The 20,929-nt window shown below is 33.0% G+C and overlaps 1 protein-coding gene across 3 annotated transcripts in view; it reads left to right on the top strand.

Annotated features, from left to right (window-relative positions):
- The window catches only part of NIPBL (NIPBL cohesin loading factor), a 242,471-nt gene that overhangs the window by 99,020 nt on the left and 122,522 nt on the right, over positions 1–20,929 (top strand). The window contains exon 2 of one of the 3 annotated variants that reach the window (XM_074282638.1): positions 7,700–7,794. The exons of the other annotated variants lie outside the window; for them this stretch is intronic. The gene's annotated coding sequence lies outside the window, so the exon portion shown is untranslated. The remainder of the gene's footprint in view (positions 1–7,699; positions 7,795–20,929) is intronic. 3 annotated transcript variants of the gene reach the window in all.

Raw genomic sequence — 20,929 nt, 5'->3', positions numbered from 1 at the left:
AGAAACAGAGGTACAAAAGAAGGTAATTTTTCCAAGCATGGAGATGGGACAGTCTTTTTTTATGGAAAGGCATAGAGATGGAGTTTTGATGTCAAATATGAAATAGTAAGTGAGCCAGTTTGAACCTTAGTTAGTAAAAGGAAATTAATATTGTTTAATAAATCTGGACAGATAGTCAGGAGATAGATTATAAAGGTTTTTTAAAATGCCTAACAAGAATATGTTATGTTCCCGTAAAGAATGACTGTAGCTTAAACAGAGTCACCTGGCTCTTTAAGAATATCAATGTAATCTAGATTGGAGAAGGAAGAGACTAACCAGAGAAAGAAAAATTAGGAGGCCTTTACAGTAATCAAGGCAAGAGGATGTAAGTCGCTAAATTTAGTTGATAATAATGACAGTACAAATAAGGGAATAGGTGTTAGAGATATTATGGAGGTATAATTGATTTTTCAACTGATAGCAAATGAAAGGCAAAAGTGAGGGAGAGCTGAAGAAGTAAGGATGAGGATGATTCCAAGGTTATCAAGTCATGAGTCAAGTTAACAAGCATTTAAAAAATGCCTGCCTTTTGTCAGGATATTGGCAATCTCAACAAAGGCAAAAAATAGTTCCTTTTCTCAGGGAGCTCACTGTGTGATGCAGGAGGCAATTTATAATCTAATACATATAAATAAGATATATGCAGGTTAAAAAGAAGATAATCAAGCCCTAGCAATAAAAGAGATGTTTCTTGTGGAAGGTGTGGTTTTAGATGGTTTATCCGAATAGCCAGTGGAAATACATTGAAGTGGGAGATGGAATGTCTTGTGGGGAAAGAGCACTATCATATCACAGAGTACTAGAGGAATGAAAGGGGGGGGGGGATAAAAGAAGCCTAGAAAGGTAGGAAGGTTCCAAATTATTAAGGGCTTTGAATCTCTAACAGAGGGTTGGTTTTATCTTTGATCCTGGAGACAGTAGAAGGATCTTTGATCCCAGACTTGATTGAAGTGGGGGGTAGGGAAGAGAGTAATATGGTGAAACCTATGCTTTAAGATGATCATCTTAATAGCTGAATGGAGGATAGACTGAAGTAAGGGAAAACAAACATTAGGCAGGCCACCAACTAGCAGGTTATTGCATCAGTCCAGGTATGAGATGATGAGGGCTTATTACATTAGATTTAGAGAAGGACTGAAACAAAACGACAAATCAAGTGGAAGGGATTTATTTGTTTGTTTAGCAGTTTGTCTAATAGAAGGCAAGCCTTGCTTAGAAAGGCGAAAGGAGGTTAGTTAGGAAAGACTTGGAACATGGAAGAGAACAGGACAAAAAGGTTAACATATATGATTAAGGCATTGCTACCTGCTCTGTGACTTGATTAAAAATAAGAATGAAAGAGAAACAGTACTTCCAGACTTCATAATATTTATAAATGAAAAACAAAAAAGCTATGAATACCAATAGGAAGGTTAAGGTTGTACAAATAAAAATCATCATTATAAGGACGATAATTGAATCCAATGGGACTGATAACACTAAGCAAAATAGTTTGAAAGGAGAAAAGGACTCAGGACAGAGCCTGGGGAAACATCCATGGAAGAGTGATAATAAGATAGGTAGGAAGAAAATCAGGCTAGAATTATGGCCTGAAAGCTTTAGGTGTTCAGGAAGATGATAACTGACAGTGTCATTATTAATTTTGGATAGTTCAATTTCAGTTGAAGGATAAGATTGAAACGAGATTCATAGAGACTTAAGAAGAGAAAGAAAGAAAGATTACACATTAGACAGCTTTTCCAAAAAGTTTAGATCCAAAAGGAAGGAAAGACATAGGATAATAGATATTTAGGGAGAGATGAGAGAGCTTTTAAGGATTGTGGAGGCATGTTTATGGACAATAAGGAAGCAGCCAATAGACAGGAAGAGATTGAAAATAAGAAAGAGAGGATAGGGGCAATCTGCTAGAGAAGATGGAATGGAATAGAATCACTTAATCATGTAAAGGGATTTGCCTTCTCAAGGAAAATGACTACTGCATTATTTAAAACAGGAGTAAAAGCAGGAGATAGTTGTAGAATGAATTTGAATGATGTGAAATGAGGAGAAAGGAAGAAGAGGGAGCTTTCAACAAATGACTTCTGTGAAATGTAAGACAGTTCTCAGGTGAAAAAGTGTGGACTAGTAGTTATGGGAGGCTTGACAAGGGATGAAAAGGTTTTTTTAAATTTGCTGTGGTGAATGGAATAGCAGTTTAATTAAAGAGGCATGAAAGAATTGCTTTGTAGCAATGATGACACAGGTGAGATTGTGTAACATAAATTTGTAGTAGATTCAAAATAGTTTTGTGCTTCTCTCTCTTCCTGCCCTCCCTTCCTCTTAGTAGCAACTAAATAAACAACTGAGACCAAGTCTTGGCAGAGATAGATCAATTGGCATTAAGAACAAAGGACAGGGTAGAGTTGATCTGGTTCATCAAGATGTGGAAGAAGAGAGAGTGAATTCAATGAAGATGTCATGGTCCTCTCATTACATTCATATATTATAATTTTGCCCATTCTCCCATGGGTTAGCTGCTTAGTTTCTAGCTATTTGCCAAAAAGATTTTCTAAACTTGTTTGTATATATTAAGGACCTTTCCTCTTTCTTTGATCTCTCTTTGAGTATAGGCTTAGTAGTGGTATTGCTGTATTAAAGGGGTAATAAATAATAGCAAAATTAAAAAAAAATTTCAGAAAGTTGAAACAGTGGAAAACATTGGTTTTAATTCCCTTAAGAATTGTACTTCAGTTACAGTTTTCCTATTTCTATAAATAATTATTCAGATTTGCTAATATACAAGCTATCTAGATATTTTTCCTATTCTCTTCCTCCAATTGAATTTTGGCTTGAATCCAACAAGAACTCTCAAACACTTTTTTTTTTTTTTTTTTTGAGACAATTGGGATTAAGTGATTTACCCAGACTCACACAGCCAGGAAGTGTTAAGTGTCTGAGACTAGATTTGAATTCAGGTTCTCCTGACTAAAGGGCTGGGGCTCTATCCAATGTGCTACCTAGCTGCCTCTGTTAGAACATTTTTCCTTTGAGCTTCAACTCAACTTCATCTCTTTGGGAAGAAAGCAACCAAAAACATCCCAGAGTACTACATACAGAGTGAATAAAACAAAACCAGGAGAACAATTTACACATTAAAAAAAAAAGCAAGAACTTAGACTTAAAAACCCTGATCAGAGCATTAAACAGTCATGATTTCAGAAAAATGAATGTAAAGTACATTTCCTAACTCTTGGCAGAAAAATGAAGGATTGTATGTACAAAATGAGATACAGCAATACAGAAAAACCAATATAGCATAAACTTGTTTTGCTTGATTATGCTTATTTATTGAGGAAATGGGTTATAGTGTCAGTGATAGAAAAAAAAAAAAAGGAGGGAGAAAAGAAAGATTTCAGGCTGAGACAACAGATAAACCATGGCTAGATCAAAGAAAAGTAGCAATCTATGAAATTTTTTTAAGCTGTAATGGTTAGTTGTTTTTTAAGGTGGTTACCCATAATGGGTTGAGAAATATGTAAATCCCTTTAATTTCCTAATCAGTAATCTCTAGAGACCTATCACTTCTAAATTCTATTCACAGTCTTAATTAACTCTTTCTTATTAATATTTGGAGCTAGGTTTGTCTAGCTCTGAAAGGAGTATATTGAAATCTTCAATGCTCTTGTAATCATATTGTCTGTTTCCCTCTATAATTCATTTAGTTTTTCCTTTAAATATTTAGTTACTATGGTATTGTGTGTGTGTGTGAAGTATTGAGGTTAAATCGTAGTTTATCTTTTAATCAAATCTATTTTTGTTGTTGCTTTGTGTGAGAACTTGATTGCTATACTTTCTTTTATGTTTAACTGATGTATATTAGATTTTGCTTCAGCCTTTCTTAATTTTGTATAAATCTTTATTCTCTCTAACCCTGTTCTTACACTTTTTCCACTCTTTGCTTCCTATATCTTATTTACACAGAAGGAAGGAGTGTAGGAGTGTATTTAGCAGCTCTGTGCTCCTTGCAGATAGCTTCATTTACTCTAGCCCTTCTATCTCTGACTTATCTGGATCTTAATCACAAGTTCTTTTCTTTTCTTTTCTTTCTTTCTTTTTTTTTTTTTTAAACCCTCACAATCTCCCCTCTGAATTTAGGTGGGGTGTGTGTGTCTGTGTGTGTGTGTGTGTGTGTTCTTCTCATTCCCCCCTCCCCCATTCTCCAGGTTTTGCTGAGTGGAATGTGTAGTCTAACCCTCTTTTGGAATTTTAAAAATTAAATTGAATTTTTTTTTCAGTTAATAATTCATTTTTCTTCCTCCCTCCCTCCCTCTGACTTGAAAAAGAAAGAAAAGCAAAATTTTTTGTAACTAACAATGCATTACTATACTCGTTTTTCCCATTGTTTTTCTAGCATTTATCATGTGTCTCCCTCTCTCCCTCCCCATTCCTCATCTGGGCAACTTTGTCAATCTGACCAACATGAAATAGACTCTTTACCCTTGCTTATTACTCCAGTATTTCCAGGCCATTTCCATCCTATAAGTCTCCACATATACTTTGACCATGTTATCAAAAAAAGGTGAAATAGATAGGTAGATTGATTGGAGTTTATGGAAACTTTTTGCACTAGAAGGACTATAAATGATCTTAAAGTATAAATGCCAAACAATAGAATCTCTGGTTCAAATGTTATAGGCATCTTAGGTAATTCATTTGCTTAATTCCAAATCACAAGTTTGCTGCTCCACCAAAATGCATTAATGTGCTTGTCTCTTCACAATCCTTTCAGAATTATTATCATCTTTTGTAATCTTTACTAGCTTTCTGGATATGAGGTGAAACCTTGGAATTGTTTAGATTTGTATTCTTCTTGTTTTGTGACTTCAAACATTCATATGATTGTTAATTGTTTTCATTTTTTCTTTTTAGAATTGTTTATCTCCTTTGCTTACTTCTTCATACGGCTATAGGCTTTTGTCTTAAATATATTTGTGTGTCCTGAATATTAAGTCCTTATGACAAGATAGAGACATTTTCATCCCACTCAGCTATTTCCTTTTTTCAATTTCATGTAATCAAAGTTTGCTATTTTATCTTCTGTAATTGATTCTTTCTCTTGTTTGGTTAAGAATTCATCCTTTACCTAAACCTGTGAAAGATATATTATCTGCTTCTCTTTATAGTATGATCTTTAATATTTGATTCACACATCAATTTTGAATTTATTATGGAATATGGTGTAACTAATAATATTTTAATTGCTAAATTTAATGATCTTTCCCAACCTTTATCCTTTTTGGCCTCTGAATACTCTCCGCTTTTTCTGCTTTTTTTGTTTTTCTGTTATTGCTTTCTCTTTAATTTTTCCTTTGTCTGTTTCTCTAGTTTCTTTTCTGGATGTTTTCATTTCTGTTCAGCCTCTTGATTGGATTGTACCCTAAGGCTATGGCTTGGGTCCTCCTCCCTACTATCATGGAAATTCTTAACCATTTTTTTTTTTTTTTTTTTTTTTGCTGGATTCTTTATCACACTCTGATGAAACCTTGGGAACTCATTTTAAAGTAATATTTTTAAATTCATAAAATAAAGTATATTATTACAAAGAATATAATTTTAATTGCAATACAGTTATCATTAAAACATACACACACACACACACACACACACATATATAAACAAAACCAGGTTCATAGACCCCAGGTTAAGAACCCACTTAGATAAACAACTTCCATGGGTTTAATTTTCATCTCCACAAATGACTCTCAGATCAGCATATCTCATCTATCTCTCTTCCTAATTCCAGTCAAGCTTCAAAAACTGCCTATTGGACATTTTAAACTGGATTTTTCACAATGCATCTCAAATTGAATTCATTACCTTTTTTCCTGAACCTTCTCCCTCTTACAAATTTTTCTATTTCTTTTGAGGATAGTCCATTTTTCAGGTTATTCAGGTTTTTTTAACCTTGTCTTTCCTAACTCTTCACGTGTTCTTTCAGTTGTACACTCTTGCTGATTCTACTATAAATACATTTCTCATATCCTTTCCTCCTTACACAGAGCCATCTCCCTAGTTAAGCCTCCTCATCACTATTTGTCTGGATTATTTCTATAGTCTCCTAATTGGTCTTCCTATATCAAGTCTTTCCCCATATCAACCTACCCATCATACAACTACCGAACTTACCAGCCAGATCATAAATTTGATTGATGCTAGAATTGAATATAAATTTATCAGTTCAGTATGTAAGCCTTTTCACCATGTGGTCTAATCCTACCTTACTTTTACATTTATCTTCATCACATATTACAGTCTAATCAAGCTATCACTTTGCTGTTTTTCACACATGGCACACGACACTTCAGCTCTTAGGTACCTGGCTTATAATTATCTATCACTTCCATCTGAAATTCACTCTCTCCTCACTACTTACTTTGAAATCCCTCACTTCTTTCAGCATTTAAATAGTGCCTAGTACAACAGATCTTTCCTGGTTTTTTGGTTTTTGGTTTTTTTGCTTGTTTTTTTTCAGCCATTGGTTCCTTACTCCTCAAAACTACACTCTCTTCAAGGCAATGTAGTTCAAATTCTGCCTTAAATAAATATAAGTATGTAATTCTGGAACTCAATCATTTTTAGGTTTAGTTTCTTTAATTGTAATTATAAAATGTTATAACAGCACCTCAGAGAATATTTAAATATTTAAAGCACCATAGAAATGATTTATAATATCAGCTGTGTTTTTCATGTATGTATGTATGTGTCATCTCTTCTAAGAATATAAACTCTTTGTGGCCAGAAATTATTTCATTTTTGTCTTTGTATGTAATACCTGGCGGTTAGGGACTTAATACTTGTTGATTGATTAATTTATCCAGTATTTTGAAGTTCTTATAACAACCCAGTTGGTCATATATTTATTCATCCCTAGAGCCAAACATTGTTTCAGATAAATTGTCTTCATTCACACAGAAAATATCAGAATAAAAATTTAGAAAGCTGACCTTAGAGTCAGTAAGTCTTGAATTCAGATCCAGTCTCGTTTCCTCATGTAGTTATAGTACCTGTTCTCCAGAGTTGCTGTAAGGATAAAATATGATATTTGTAAAGTACTTTTCAAACCTTGAAGAGTTGTTAGTCATTTTATGCCCTGCTTTTTGTGACTCCATTTGGCATTTTTTTGGCAGATATACTGAAGGACTTTGCCATTTCCTTCTCCAGCTTATTTGGAAACTAAGGAAAGAGGGGTAAATGATTTATTCAGTCACATAGTTAAGTATATGAGGCCAGATTTTAAAAATTTTTTTAAAAATTAATTTTATAATTATAATTTTTTTTGACAGTACATAATATGCATGGGTAATTTTTTACACCATTATCTCTTGTACTCCCTTCTGTTCCAAATTTTCCTCTCCTTCCCTCCACCCCCTCTCCTAGATGGCAGGCAGTCCCATACATGTTAAATGTGTTATAGTATATCCTAGATACAATATATGTGTGCAAAACCGATTTTCTTGTTGAACAGGAAGAATTAGATTCAGAAGGTAAAAATAACCTGGGAAGAAAGACAAAAATGCAAACAGTTTACACTCATTTGCCAGTGTTCCTTCTCTGGGTGTAACTGATTCTATCCATCATTGATCAATTGGAACTGAATTAGATCTTCTCTTTGTTGAAGATACCCACTTCCATCAGAATACATCCTCATAGAGTATCGTTGTGGAGTGTATAATGATCTCCTGGTTCTGCTCATTTCACTCAGCATCAGTTCATGTAAGTCTCTTCAAGCCTCTCTGTATTCATCCTGCTGGTCATTTCTTACAGAACAATAATATTCCATAACATTCATATACCATAATTTACCCAACCATTCTCCAATTGATGGACATCCATTCATTTTCCAGTTTCTAGCCACTACAAAAAGGGCTGCCACAAACATTTTGACGCATACAGTCCCTTTCCCTTCTTTATTATTTCCTTGGGATATAAGCCCAGTAGTAGCACTGCTGGATCAAAGGGTATGCACAGTTTGATAACTTTTTGGGCATAATTCCAGATTGCTCTCCAGAATGGTTGGATTCTTTCACAACTCCACCAACAATGTATCAGTGTCCCAGTTTTCCCACAGCCCCTTCAACATTCATTATTATTTTTTTCCTGTCATCTTAGCCAATCTGCTAAGGTGTGTAGTGGTATCTCAGAGTTGTCTTAATTTGCATTTCTCTGATCAGTAGTGATTTGGAACACTCTTTTATATGAGTGGATATAGTTTCAATTTCATCATCTGAAAATTGTCTGTTCATATCCTTTGACCATTTATCAATTGGAGAATGGCTTGATTTCTTATAGAGTTAGTTCTCTATATATTTTGGAAATGGGGGTTTTATCAGAACCTTTAACTATAAAAATATTTTCCCAATTTACTTCCCTTCTAATCTTGTTTGCATTAGTTTTGTTTATACAAAAGCTTTTTAATTTAATGTAATCAAACTTTTCTATTTTGTGATCAGTAATGATCTCTAGTTCTCCTTTGGTCACAAATTCCTTCCTCCTGGAGAAGTCTGAGAGGTAAACTATCCTGTGTTCATGAGGCCAGATTTTGAACTGAGGAGATGATGAGTCTTCCTGACTCCAAACCTGGCATTCTACAGTGCCATTATTATTCCAGAACCCAGATGTCCTATGTTCAAGTCAGTACTGTTTCCATTTTATAGCATTAGCATTTAGGATAAAATCAGATAAATATCTTCGTAGTGTCAATTCTAAATTAGAGTTTTTGAATCCCCAATTTAAGACAGAATGAAAGTAAGATCCATTTAGATATTTATGTATCACTTATGAAATTAGGATTTGTTTTTTCTTTAAAAATGCCTAGAGGATTTTTTTTTCTTTTTTTGTTTAATAGATTTGAAATGCCTTTCCTACTCCTAAGCTTTCTGTTTCCATTTATTTTTTGCTGATAAGTCTTAAGACTTAATTTTTTCGGATAAATCTAAAGACTGATTACATATAAGTCACACCTTATATGCAATTTCATTTAAAAATATAACTATATTTAAGTGTTTAGCAGTAAATATTTTTTTAGAGATAAGCTATTTTTTTAAATTAATTTTATAATTATAACTTTTTTTGACATTAGATATGCATAGGTAATTTTTTTTTTTTTACACAACATTATCCCTTGTACTCCCTTCTGTTCCAAATTTTTCCCCTCCTTCCCTCCACCCCCTCCCCTTGATGGCAGGCATTCCCATACATATTAAATATCTTATAGTATGTGCTTGGTACAATATATATGTGCAGAACCGAATTTTGTTGTTGTTGTTGCAAAGGAAGAATTGTATTGGGAAGGTAAAAATAATCTGGGAAGAAAAACAAACAAAAAATGCTCACAGTTTACACTCATTTCCCAGTGTTCCTTTTCTGGGTGTAGCTGATTCTGTCCATCATTGATCAATTGGAATTGGATTAGCTCTTCTCTATGTTGAAGATATCCACTTCCATCAGAATACATCCTCATACAGTATCATTGTTGAAGTGTATAATGATCTCCTAGTTTAGCAGTAAATAATTAACTTGCATAACAACGATTAAATGACATAAAGCATTTAAGGTAAAGAAAATGAACAATTAATAAAGTACTCTATACATGCAGGGATGCTTTACAAATATTATCTCCTTCATTGTCATAACAACCTTGCCTCTTGATGTAGATAATAATATAATAAATAATCTTTGACAAATTTAACAGAAAGATAAAAAGGGAACTATAACTGAACAAATTGCTTGAGAAATAAGTGTCTTAGTACTCAGGTCTTTTTGATTCATGCAAGGAGTTCTATCCTTGGAACCACCTAGCTGTCCAAAAAGATACCATCGGAAATGGAGATAGCAATGAAATTCTAATGTATGAGTAGCCAAATAACAAATAATAGAAACTACTCTCAATTTTTTTTATTTTTTTCTGATATGTATTTCATGAAAAACTTTTGAATTATATTATAGTTATTAAATGAACTAAAGCCCCATTTAGAGTAATTTTAAAGTCAAAATAAAGTTGTTTTATTTGAAGTTGATTGGTATTTCCAGAATTTAAAGAATTGAAAATATTAGCATAAAAATAAAATAGAACAGTTCTTATTAATGTTTTTGAGTTATTTCATATGCAATTTAGTATTTAATTTGACCCCATTACTAGTCTATAATTATAATGCAGTAATTTAATAGATCAGAAAAATATTTATGTTCATATCTATTAATACCTATATGAATAGATCTTTTTGCTTACCAAAAAATAGCAGGAGAAATCTGTTTTTGTTTGTTTGTTTGTTTGTTTTTTAAGAAAAAAAAATTAGCAGTAAAAGAAAACACTGTCCTTCCCTGTTTATTAGTTATTTCCATTCATATAAACTGACATGTTGTATGATCTTGTATGATGCTGGAAATAATTAACTAAAATAGTGTAATCCAAAAGTGAAAAAAGTTGTAATTTAAGGTTGTACTTTAAAAGTGAAAGCTACTAATTTAACTAAAAGCAAATTAATAACTTTATATTATTCCCTAAATATCTGTGCTTCTTCTAATGACCACCTAGAAACATTTCATTTTGGATGGATTCTTTCCATGTGATCATATCTCAAATGAAAAATGTCTTTCACATCATTCTATATCTGTTCCTACTTACCTAATTCCTACTTGCCCATATTTGTTGCAACACCTTCCCAAAGAGTATCCCTAGTGTCTTGTTCTCCAAGGGTACTTTATAACTGGTACTTTATATATATCTTTATAGTGAATCTCTTGTCTTTTCCATTAAAATGTAAACTTCTGGAGCTCAGTCACTAATTTGTGCCTGGCACATATAATAATAGGCATTTAATAGATATTTGATTATTGTATTGATTGGGGTACCACTTAGGCAAAAGCCTAAAATTAGTTTTCAACAGATTTGATGTTTAAAATCTAGGAATAATTGTTTGTGATGTAATTAGGGCCTAAGTTACAGAGATTTAATTTATTTTTCAGTCCTAAAATAATCTTCTGGTATTTACTTTGTCATTAGAGCTTTATGTGAATGATGTTGTTTTAGTTCCATTTATTTTTTTCTCACCATTTAATTTATATTTTGTCCCATTTCTTTTGGATATTATTTCTTTCCAGAGACTTGAACTAAAATTGTTTCATCAAATACATTTTAGCACTAATTTATCTGTTATTGTGCTTTGACTCAGTGGTTCTCTGTGATTGTGACTTAAAAAGACATATTTAACCATGAATATGTATAGAAAGGATTGCTTTGTTAAAATTTATAGTTACATATTTAGTTGTATTTCAGTTCAATTTCACAAGTATTTAGCAAGTATTTAGTATTGCTTAGCTTATTGGTGGTTTGTCTGAAACCTTTTTGTAAAAAGAGACACCCTATTCCTTACTGCCAGTTGCCATATAGTAGTCTGTTCTGCTTGCTGTTTTGTACTATAAAATTTTTTACCTAGGTCCTGTTATTTGAGGTTGTGATTCACTGTGTTTTTAGGTTTATTCTATATCTATTTATGTTCCATCTCAGTTTACTATACTGGAATTGACTTATTATGCTATTAATTATATTCAGTATGACATAATTGAGTTGAAGTAAGTACAGTTTCATTGCCAGTGTTTTGTTTTGTTTTTCCTAGCATTGATTATTATTGGTCTCATTTTAAGTGTTAATGTAGTTTTCTTTCATTTTTTGGAGTTCTTTGGTATAATAGAAAAATTTCTAGACTTTCACTGCCCTTTACTCATATATTTACTATTAAGTAAAAAAATAAATTTTTAGAATTACAAGCTTATAGGCTTTAGTTTAGTTCCACTGAGACACATTGAAACTAAATCATTTACCAAAGATCATACATCTTTGAACTTAGATCCTCTGACTTCAAAAACAAGGCCTTTTTTATCATCTCAGATAACTGCCTCATTTATCTTTTTTAATAAGAGAAATGGATTTAATGATCATCAACTTTACTTCTAGATCTTTTATACTATAATTATAAGTTGAACGTGACATTCATGGTAGATCTCACAACCTTATGAAGAGCTCTGTAAACTTTTTTTGAAATGCATCCCCCCCCCCATCACTTGAAAAATGGCATGTACTCCTCAATATATGTGTCTTTATTTATAAATATATACATGTACTATGAGCAGCATCATGAAGCAGATGGAAGCAGTGGAAGGCAAAACCATTTTAAAGAAATGAAGAATGACTATTGCCCAGATTTCAACATTTGGATGGACACCTTTTAGAGCTTGTTCCAACTGCATGCATTTTTACAAAATACTACACTCTTGATTGTCTTTCTACTTAGGTGATTGTTACTTAAATTTCTTTGCTGGAATAGTATTCATATTCCCAGCTGGCAATCAGAGTTTTATCTTGAGCCTTCTGTTATGTTGTCTCTGAATTATCACTTGGTGAGTTCACCAGCTCCTCTTTATTTCCCATTTCTATGTAGAGGATTCCTTGATCTGTATAACCAGCTCTGGTCTTGTTTCTGAGTGCCATTTATCAACAATTGCCTCTTAAACATTCAAATTTGATATCCTAGTAACAGCCAATTTAAACTGTCCAAAATGAAATTTGTTATCTTTTCTCAAAATATACCCCTTTTTCATACTTAGTCATTTCTTTCAAGGGCACAAATCTTCCATTCACCAAATTTCATGTCTTCATTGTTATTTTCCCTCCTTCTCACCCCTTACATCCAGTCAGTTGACAAATATTTTTATCATTCCTTCCTCCTTGACATGTCTTCAATCTGTCCATTTTTTTCCACTATCAAAACCACTATCCTCATCTGAATCTTTATCATCTTTCACTGACCACTTCAGTGGCTGCCTATTTCCCCCCATTTAACAACCTCCAGTGACTCTAATAATACTATGCTCAAATATAAACTGTTTGATGATCAGAGTCCTTTACAGCCTAGCCTCTTCCCTGTCTTTTCCAGCCTTATCTACCCAATTCTGCTCTAAACACTACCTAACATCCAGCCTAAAAAGGCTCAAGTGCCATCTTCTACATGAAACCCTTTTATATCTCCTCAATTATAAGTACCTTCTCCTAAAATTATCTTCTATCTCTTTTATATATACTTGCATTTTTCTTTATCTGTGTTCTATAGGTAGATTAAAAATTCCCCAGAGGAAACATTTTGTAAACTCTCTGAGGGAGAGAAATGGATAGATTTCTTACTTTCATCTTTGTAGCTCCAGCTCCTAGCCCACAACGAAATTAAATGCTTGTTGGTTAATTGGTAACAATAATTGGCTTTGTGTTGAGAAATAACTTGGTATAGTAAAAGAACATTGTATTTATATAGTAAGAGGATCTCATTTTGATTTGCATTTGCGACCATAGCCAAATAATTTCACCTCTCTGGTCCTTAGTTTCTTGATCCTCTTTTCTTATACTCTCATTCTGACTTCATTCTTATAGTCTCTCAGATTTGTAAGCTAGATATTAATCAGCCTTTTACTCTCCCTTACCCCACATAACTAACCAATTGCCAAATCCTTTTTTGCCACATCTCTTATATCCAATCTGTTCTCTTTACTCACATAGCCACTAGAATGATTCAGGCTTTCATCAGATTCTTACCTAGACTGTTGTAATGATCTGATTAATTTGTCCCCACTTCAGTCCATCTTCCATACACTTGCCAAAGTGATTTTCTTTAAGTACAAATCTGAACTTGTAACTTTCCTATCCATGCAACTTTAATGGCTCCCTCTGAATCCAGAATAAAATACTTTCCCTAGCATTTAAAGCCCCTTTCAACTTATTTTCACTATATTAATTTTTTTCAATATATCAATATATTTTTTTCTCATACAAGCAACCAGTTGTGTTAGGTTTTGGAAGTGTTATGATCTCATTTTATTAGGGAGGAGACTGTACCAGAGATGCTAAGTGATTTTCCCATGTTGTAGCCAGGAGTTCTTCTGTTAATATAGAACTTTGATTAACCTTTTAGTCTACTTTTTGATGTACTAAAATGAAAGCTTTGATTTTGTGGAATAATAACATTTAAATCATAAAGGGACTAGAAGGGATACAACCCTCCCCATATTTTTCAGGTGAGTTTTAAAATCCTTAAACAAGGTCATGCCACTCCAGGAAATTATTTTAATATCCCTGCCCTTCAGTTTCCTTCTATGTAAAATGAGGAGATAGTTGGGGGTGGGGGGAGGTCCTGTGGACTGATCTCTCTCAGGTTTCTTTCAGCTTTGATGATTCCATGATTTTTCATTTATAGTCATTGAAAGTGTGCCCTCTTGTGGACTCCTTCCATTTTTGGTAAAGGACATAGACTTTTCCCCCCCTAAAACATTCAGATAAAAATTAATTTTGAATTTTCAGAATTCGTGTGATTTCATTTAGAATAAAAATATTAATGTAATATTTCTATAACACTCAGATAATTAAAAAAATAAGTAGCTATGAACCTCATGTCATATTACAATAAGGGAAAAAAAGTCTTGAGTTTCTGAAGCCAATCTGAGTTAAGGTACTATTTTTAATAAAAATTTAAGTTATTTCCACCCAAATATTTAATAATCAGAGGTTTTGATTCTCAAGAAGTATCTAGAAAGAAACACAATTGAAAGTGTACTACACAGTAGAAAAAATGAATTTTAAACATTATTTTATAAATCAGGTTATAGGTTGCAAAGAAAATTGCCAGTCTGCATTAATAAAGGAAGTTCCTCCTTGAGAACTCCCTTTGCCATGAAATTATAGATCTGGTTTAGTAAAGCAATATTAATTTTGATATTTTAGAAAGTATTTCATTATGCAAGTGTTAAGGCCACCAAATCTGTACTTTAAAAAATGGCAAGGAAATGCCCTTCCCCTTTCCTGTAGGATTTGATATGACTAGTCATATCTTTAATCTTTTATTTTGACAAAAGTCTCCAAGCATTGGGTGGGTCAAAGCACTGGGAATTGAAGATGAGCTAAAATAAGTGGATTCTTTTTCATACTATTTTATGTGATCCTAACATTTGTCAAAAACCAAGTCTCAATGAGAATCTTTGATTTTCTATGGCTTTCTTTGACTATACTTTTTGTGAAGACAGAGTGAAATAGAATCTGTGATAAGTAAGATAGTGATGTTGACAAAACTAAGAAATACTTAAGATTATATTTAAATCCAAGCTCTCTACATCAGGCAGAATTCTGTCTACTATGTCCCTACACAGCCCTGAAGAATTGCCTGGAATAGAATTTTTAAAATGTTATTGTGGTTCTTTTGTCATTTCCTACTCTTTATGACCTCAAATGGGGTCTTTCTTGGCAAAGACACTGGAGTGGTTTGCTATTTCCTTTACAAGTGGATTAAGGCAAACAGGTTAGGTGGGATAGCTAGTGAGTGTCTGAGGTTGGATTTGAATTCAAGGCTTCCTGATTGCAGGCTCAGCCCTCTACTGAGCTACTTATCTGTTCTTTTTAAATATAGAAGTGCCAAATTCTCTTTCAGATTTTAGGATGTTGGGAAGGTAGTATGGAACAGTGTAGGTATATTGGGTTTGTAGTTCAAGGAACTAGCTTCAAATTCTGATTCTTTTACTATCTTTTGTACTTTAAAGAAATGATTTATATTCTCTGGTCCTCATTTGTAAAACAAAAGAGAAGATGTTAGAAATTCTCTAAACCATCCTTCTATACATATGTATCCTCATCTTCCCTTTTCTCCTCCAAATTACCTACATTTTCTGATGAACCTTTCTTCCCAATGTTTTTGTTCCCCTCTATCTACTAGTTATTTCTTTGGAGTCTCCAAATATGTCCATATTTCCCTTATCCATTAAGAAAATAAAATAAAACCTTTAATAGACCTTTATATATCTTCCATCTTAAATCTTCAGCTGCACCTAAATTTCCTTAAACCTATTCTTATATGGAATGGCTTTCAATTTTAACTGCTTGGGTCACTCATGCTTAAAAATCTTTCTTAAAGCTTCCTGCCAGAAGTATGTGTTAAAAACAGGACAGAATATAGCCCCATTGAAAGTTAGGATAGTCATATTAAAGTATTTTAATAGAACTTTTCAAAATAAATTGTTGAGCAATAATGTTGTTAAAATAAAAGTTTAATCATTCTTTATAATTATTTAATGGATAAATCAATTCAATATTGGCATTTCATAATTGTAGCTTCATGTTTGTTTTAATATAAAGAATACTATAGTCTTATCTCTTGTTGAATCATATATCTTTAAGTTCTTTGTCATTTTCAGGGAATAGAAAAGTGTATATGTGTGAGTAATTGAAGCTAAATGATTTAAAGTCTGATAGAATTTTTTAAGTCTTGAGTTTTCAGATTTACTTGCAGTTCTTTATTTCTGCCAGTAGATGGTAGGACTAGTTCTTTGAGATTAGAATTTCCAGTCTGTTTTAAAGCTAGAGATAATACACCTGACACTTAAGTGGCTACTATGTTCAGAACCTGAAGGAATCAAGGGCTAGAAAGTTTTAAGTGCTCAAATTTACACAACTGCTTAGTTGGAAGAGCACCAGACAAGGTAAAACAAACTTCTTTTTCATTTTTCTGTACTTTGTTGCCTCTTATGTATCTTATTCAAATGAGCTTTTTGTTGATTTGTCGACTGTTACACTTCATTTGAAAAATTAATTCGATAACTATTACATTGACATTGAAATAGTATGAAAGTATAATTTTTTATTAAAATTTTGTTTTAAAATTACCTTAATTTTTCCTTATGATTAGGAAACTAGAATCAACTTTGATTTATCCTAGATGATATAGGATTGCATGGATAGTTGAAATACAGGTAGTCCTGACTAATAACTGAGTTCTGTTCAAGAAATCCATAGAAATAGATTTAGAATGCAAGATATATTTTCCCATAGAAATTACATTGTAATTTGGTTCCTAGCCATTAGTCTGTTTAAATCATAATGTAGTAAGCTATATTGGTGGTGTATAGAATGAGAAGGTTGCTTCTTTTTTTGATTCTTCTCTCTAGTCTTCATTTACCCTACCCTTTCCAGTGAACTGCTAAATCATGTAAATTCTACTTTTATTCTATAACTTCTTGATTATGAATCTATACTCTCATCTCTTGACTTATATTTAGCTGTGCTTACTCCATGCATTTCTTCTTGCCTGAACTTTGTCTTAGAATGGTCTGAATCAGAGATCTTTTAGAGACCACATATGATATAATCCTTTGTTTAGAATAGAGATGAAAATGGAAGGGAAGAAAAGGAGTGACCAGAGAAATTTCTTATTCATTGTTTTTGCTCTAGGACAGAGATATATCCCACCAGATAGGGATATGACTAAGAATATTGAATCTATTTCTTGCTGAAACTTATTTTTTACATTATTCTTTTTAATATGATGTAAGGTAGCCCGTTGGGAGTGTGCATGTATATGTGATTATGTGTATATGTATGTATTTTGGGAAGTGGATGTGAAGAAAGACAGTCTTGCCTGGGAAATCCCCATTCCTTCAGGCATTTTTCACCAAAAGGCAGAATTAGGAGCAATGGGTTAAGATATTGCTTATGCATAAGAGTGGTAGATTCAAAGCAGGAAGGGACCCTAAAAGTTGTCATATCCAATTCCCATATTTTACTAATGAGGAAAAATTAGTACTCTGAGAGGTTGTAGTTTGCCCAGGGTAACACAGCTAAGTGGTAGATCTGAGATTTGAAGCCAGGTCCTTTGACTACTGCATTGCATTATTTATTCACTAAATAGGTCAGAAAAAACTCTTAGCCATTAGTCTCTTGCCTTCTAGTTTTTCACTGTCAATTCATCCTCAATATATGTTATTGTAATAGTTATAATAACAACAAAAACAATTTGTATTTTAAAAGCTCTTTCCAGTTTATAAAGCATTTTATAAATATCTCATTTTATCCTAATCCTGGGGAGTAGATTTAACTCCTTCACACATATTTGAACTACAATTTTTCTGTGAGTTGTAAACTGGATGAGATATCATTCTGTTAATTGTTACTCAAAGAATAGGCTATGGTAATAAATGGAACCAAAAACTGACTTTTTAGTGCCAGCCTTACAAAACTGTATTAATTCTTTAGTCAATCAACAGGCACTTACTATGTCCCAGGCAAGGACTAAGTGCTAGGGAAACAAACAAAGGCAAATACAAGATCTCTGCCTTCTAGGAGCTCAGCACCTAAAACCTATAGTTTTCCTTTGAAAATGATGTTTTCAGTCAATCATTGAATCTTAGGATTTAGAACTGCTATTAATTTATTCTTCCTTTTACTTGGCAAATAGCATATATTTTTTAAAATGACTTCTGAAATTAAACAGTCTGACTTTAGTATTGAACAAAGCTAATCTTTCCACTGGGAGAACTGAATACTTGGCCTCAGTGTACTATGTACTTAATACAATCCATTGGGGTGCCTGAAAAAATACTAGAAATAAGGAAAATAGCATAGCCATTGAGTGAGCTTACAGTCACCACCTGTCTATATCTATTGTGGGTTATAATGGACAGTTAGTCCCAAGATTCTCCCCAGGCCAACAAGTTGTCATTTTCCTCCTAGCTCTTCCTTTCCCTGTAAGCCTAAGTTGCCGTATCTACCTTCCCCTGGCTTCCCTCCCCTACCATAAATCTTTTTTTCTTTTCTTTTTTTTTTAAAGTTAACTAACTAATTTTTTAAAAATTAATTTTATAATTATAACATTTTTGACACTACATATGCATAGGTAATTCTTTTACCACATTATCCTTTGTATTCCCTTCTGTTCCGAATTTTCCCCTCCTTCCCTCCACCCTCTCCCCAGATGGCAGGCATTCCCATACATACTAAATATGTTATAGTATATCCTAGATATAATATATATGTGCAGAACCGAATTTTGTTGTTGTTGTTGTTGCAAAGGAAGAATTGGATTCGGAAGGTAAAAATAACCTGGGAAGAAAAACAAAAAATGCAAACAGTTTACACTCATTTCCCAGTGTTCCTTCTCTGGGAGCAGCTGATTCTGTCCATCATTGATCAATTGGTATTGGATTTGATCTTCTCTATGTTGAAGATATCCACTTCCATCAGAATACATCCTCATATAGTATTGTTGTTGAAGGGTATAATGATCTCCTAGTTCTGCTCATTTCACTCAGCATCAGTTGATGTAAGTCTCTCCAAGCCTCTCTGTATTCCTCCTGCTGGTCATTTCTTACAGAACAATAATATTCCATAACATTCATATACCATAATTTACCCAACCATTCTCCAATTGATGGACATCCATTCATTTTCCCTTTCCCTTCTTTAGTATTTCCTTGGGACATAAGCCCTGCTTATGTAGTAGCACTGCTGGGTCAAAGGGTATGCACAGTTTGATAACTTTTTGGACATAATTCCAGTTGCTCTCCAGAATGATTGGATTCTTTCACAATTCCACCAACAATGCATCAGTGTCCCAGCATAAATCTTGTACTTTGTATATTCTTTATACTTTTAATAAAATAATCATTTTAAAATGTCTTTTATCTTTGTTTTGTTGTTGTTTACAATTTTTGTGTCCGTTATAAAGTTCATGATATGGTTTTTATTGATGGAAAAGACAGTAACAAAGATATATATTGCTATCTGCTTTACCATTGGACCTTTTGCAGCTGTTATTTATTCTCCCTTCTATTATAAGGTAAATCTCTGGAAAGAGCTGAATCACTTATATAGGTCTGAGAATCATCTCCTTAGAGGAAACTATAGGAACTGATCAGATCACTAAAAAAAAGTACAGAAAGAAGAAAAGAATCCAGTTAGGTGACTTGATAAGGATGGTGAACCAGTAAAAGGACCCCATCAGCATAGGTAGGAAGGATAAATTCAGAGTGAGAAATCTCAACAAAACTCAAAGAATTTAGTAAGAAAGGGTGGTCAGCTCTGTCAGATGCAGCAGAGAGCTCAGGAAGGATGAAGACCTAATAAAAGACCATCAAATTTAGCAACTAAGAGAGTTGGTTTTCTTTAGGGAAAAGTTTCAGTTGAATGAAGAGGCTGAAGGCAAGAAGTGTAAACATCTTTTTCTACAAGTTGAGGGAGGGGAAAAAATAATTTGAAGGAATCAAGAAAGAATTTGTAGAAATTGAAGATTAGAGAATTAAGTGATCAAGGAAAGCATATTGTTGAAGAAAAATGAAAAGGATTGTTTCAAAAGCATATTATATCCTCTACACCCAAAGAGATTACCATGGGAGCTGAGTGTGGACCACAACATAGCATTCTCACTCTTTCTGTTATTGTTTGCTTGCATTTTGTTTTCTTTCCCAGTTTTTTTCCCCTTCTTGATCTGATTTTTCTTGTGCAACAAGATAACTATATAAATATGTATACATATATTGGATTTAACCTATATTTAACATGTATTGGAGGGATAATTTGGAATAGAAGGCCAGTGTTGAAAAATTACCCATGCATATGTTTTATAAATAAAAAGCTTTTTTTAAAAATCACATTACAAAGTTGCTCACAATCTTTGAAGTAGATGCTTTTGCTTTCCTCACTTTGCAGATCAGGCAACTGAGACTGAGAGAAATAAGTTACTTGCCCAGTATTACACAGCTAAATAAGTGTCTATGAATTTTAGCTTTGGTCTTCCTTTCTTCAATTCCAAACACTGCTTCACAGTGCCAAATAATTATATCTAAAATTAGATTTAGAACTTTACTAAATTCTGCAGCCTTCCCCTAATAAAAGTCACATACATCAGTTAAATTGTTTGATTAAGGTAGGCAGTATTAATATGGACAAGATCTGTCTAATTTGTTATTACTGGCTGTTAAACAAGTTATGAACTTTTAGTAATTTTAGTAAAACAGCATATAACTGTTTATAGAATCAAAGAGAACA

Source organism: Sminthopsis crassicaudata, chromosome 1 (genome assembly GCF_048593235.1).
Source record: "Sminthopsis crassicaudata isolate SCR6 chromosome 1, ASM4859323v1, whole genome shotgun sequence".
Lineage (NCBI taxonomy): Eukaryota > Metazoa > Chordata > Mammalia > Dasyuromorphia > Dasyuridae > Sminthopsis > Sminthopsis crassicaudata.
This window is presented reverse-complemented; position numbering and strand designations above follow the sequence as displayed.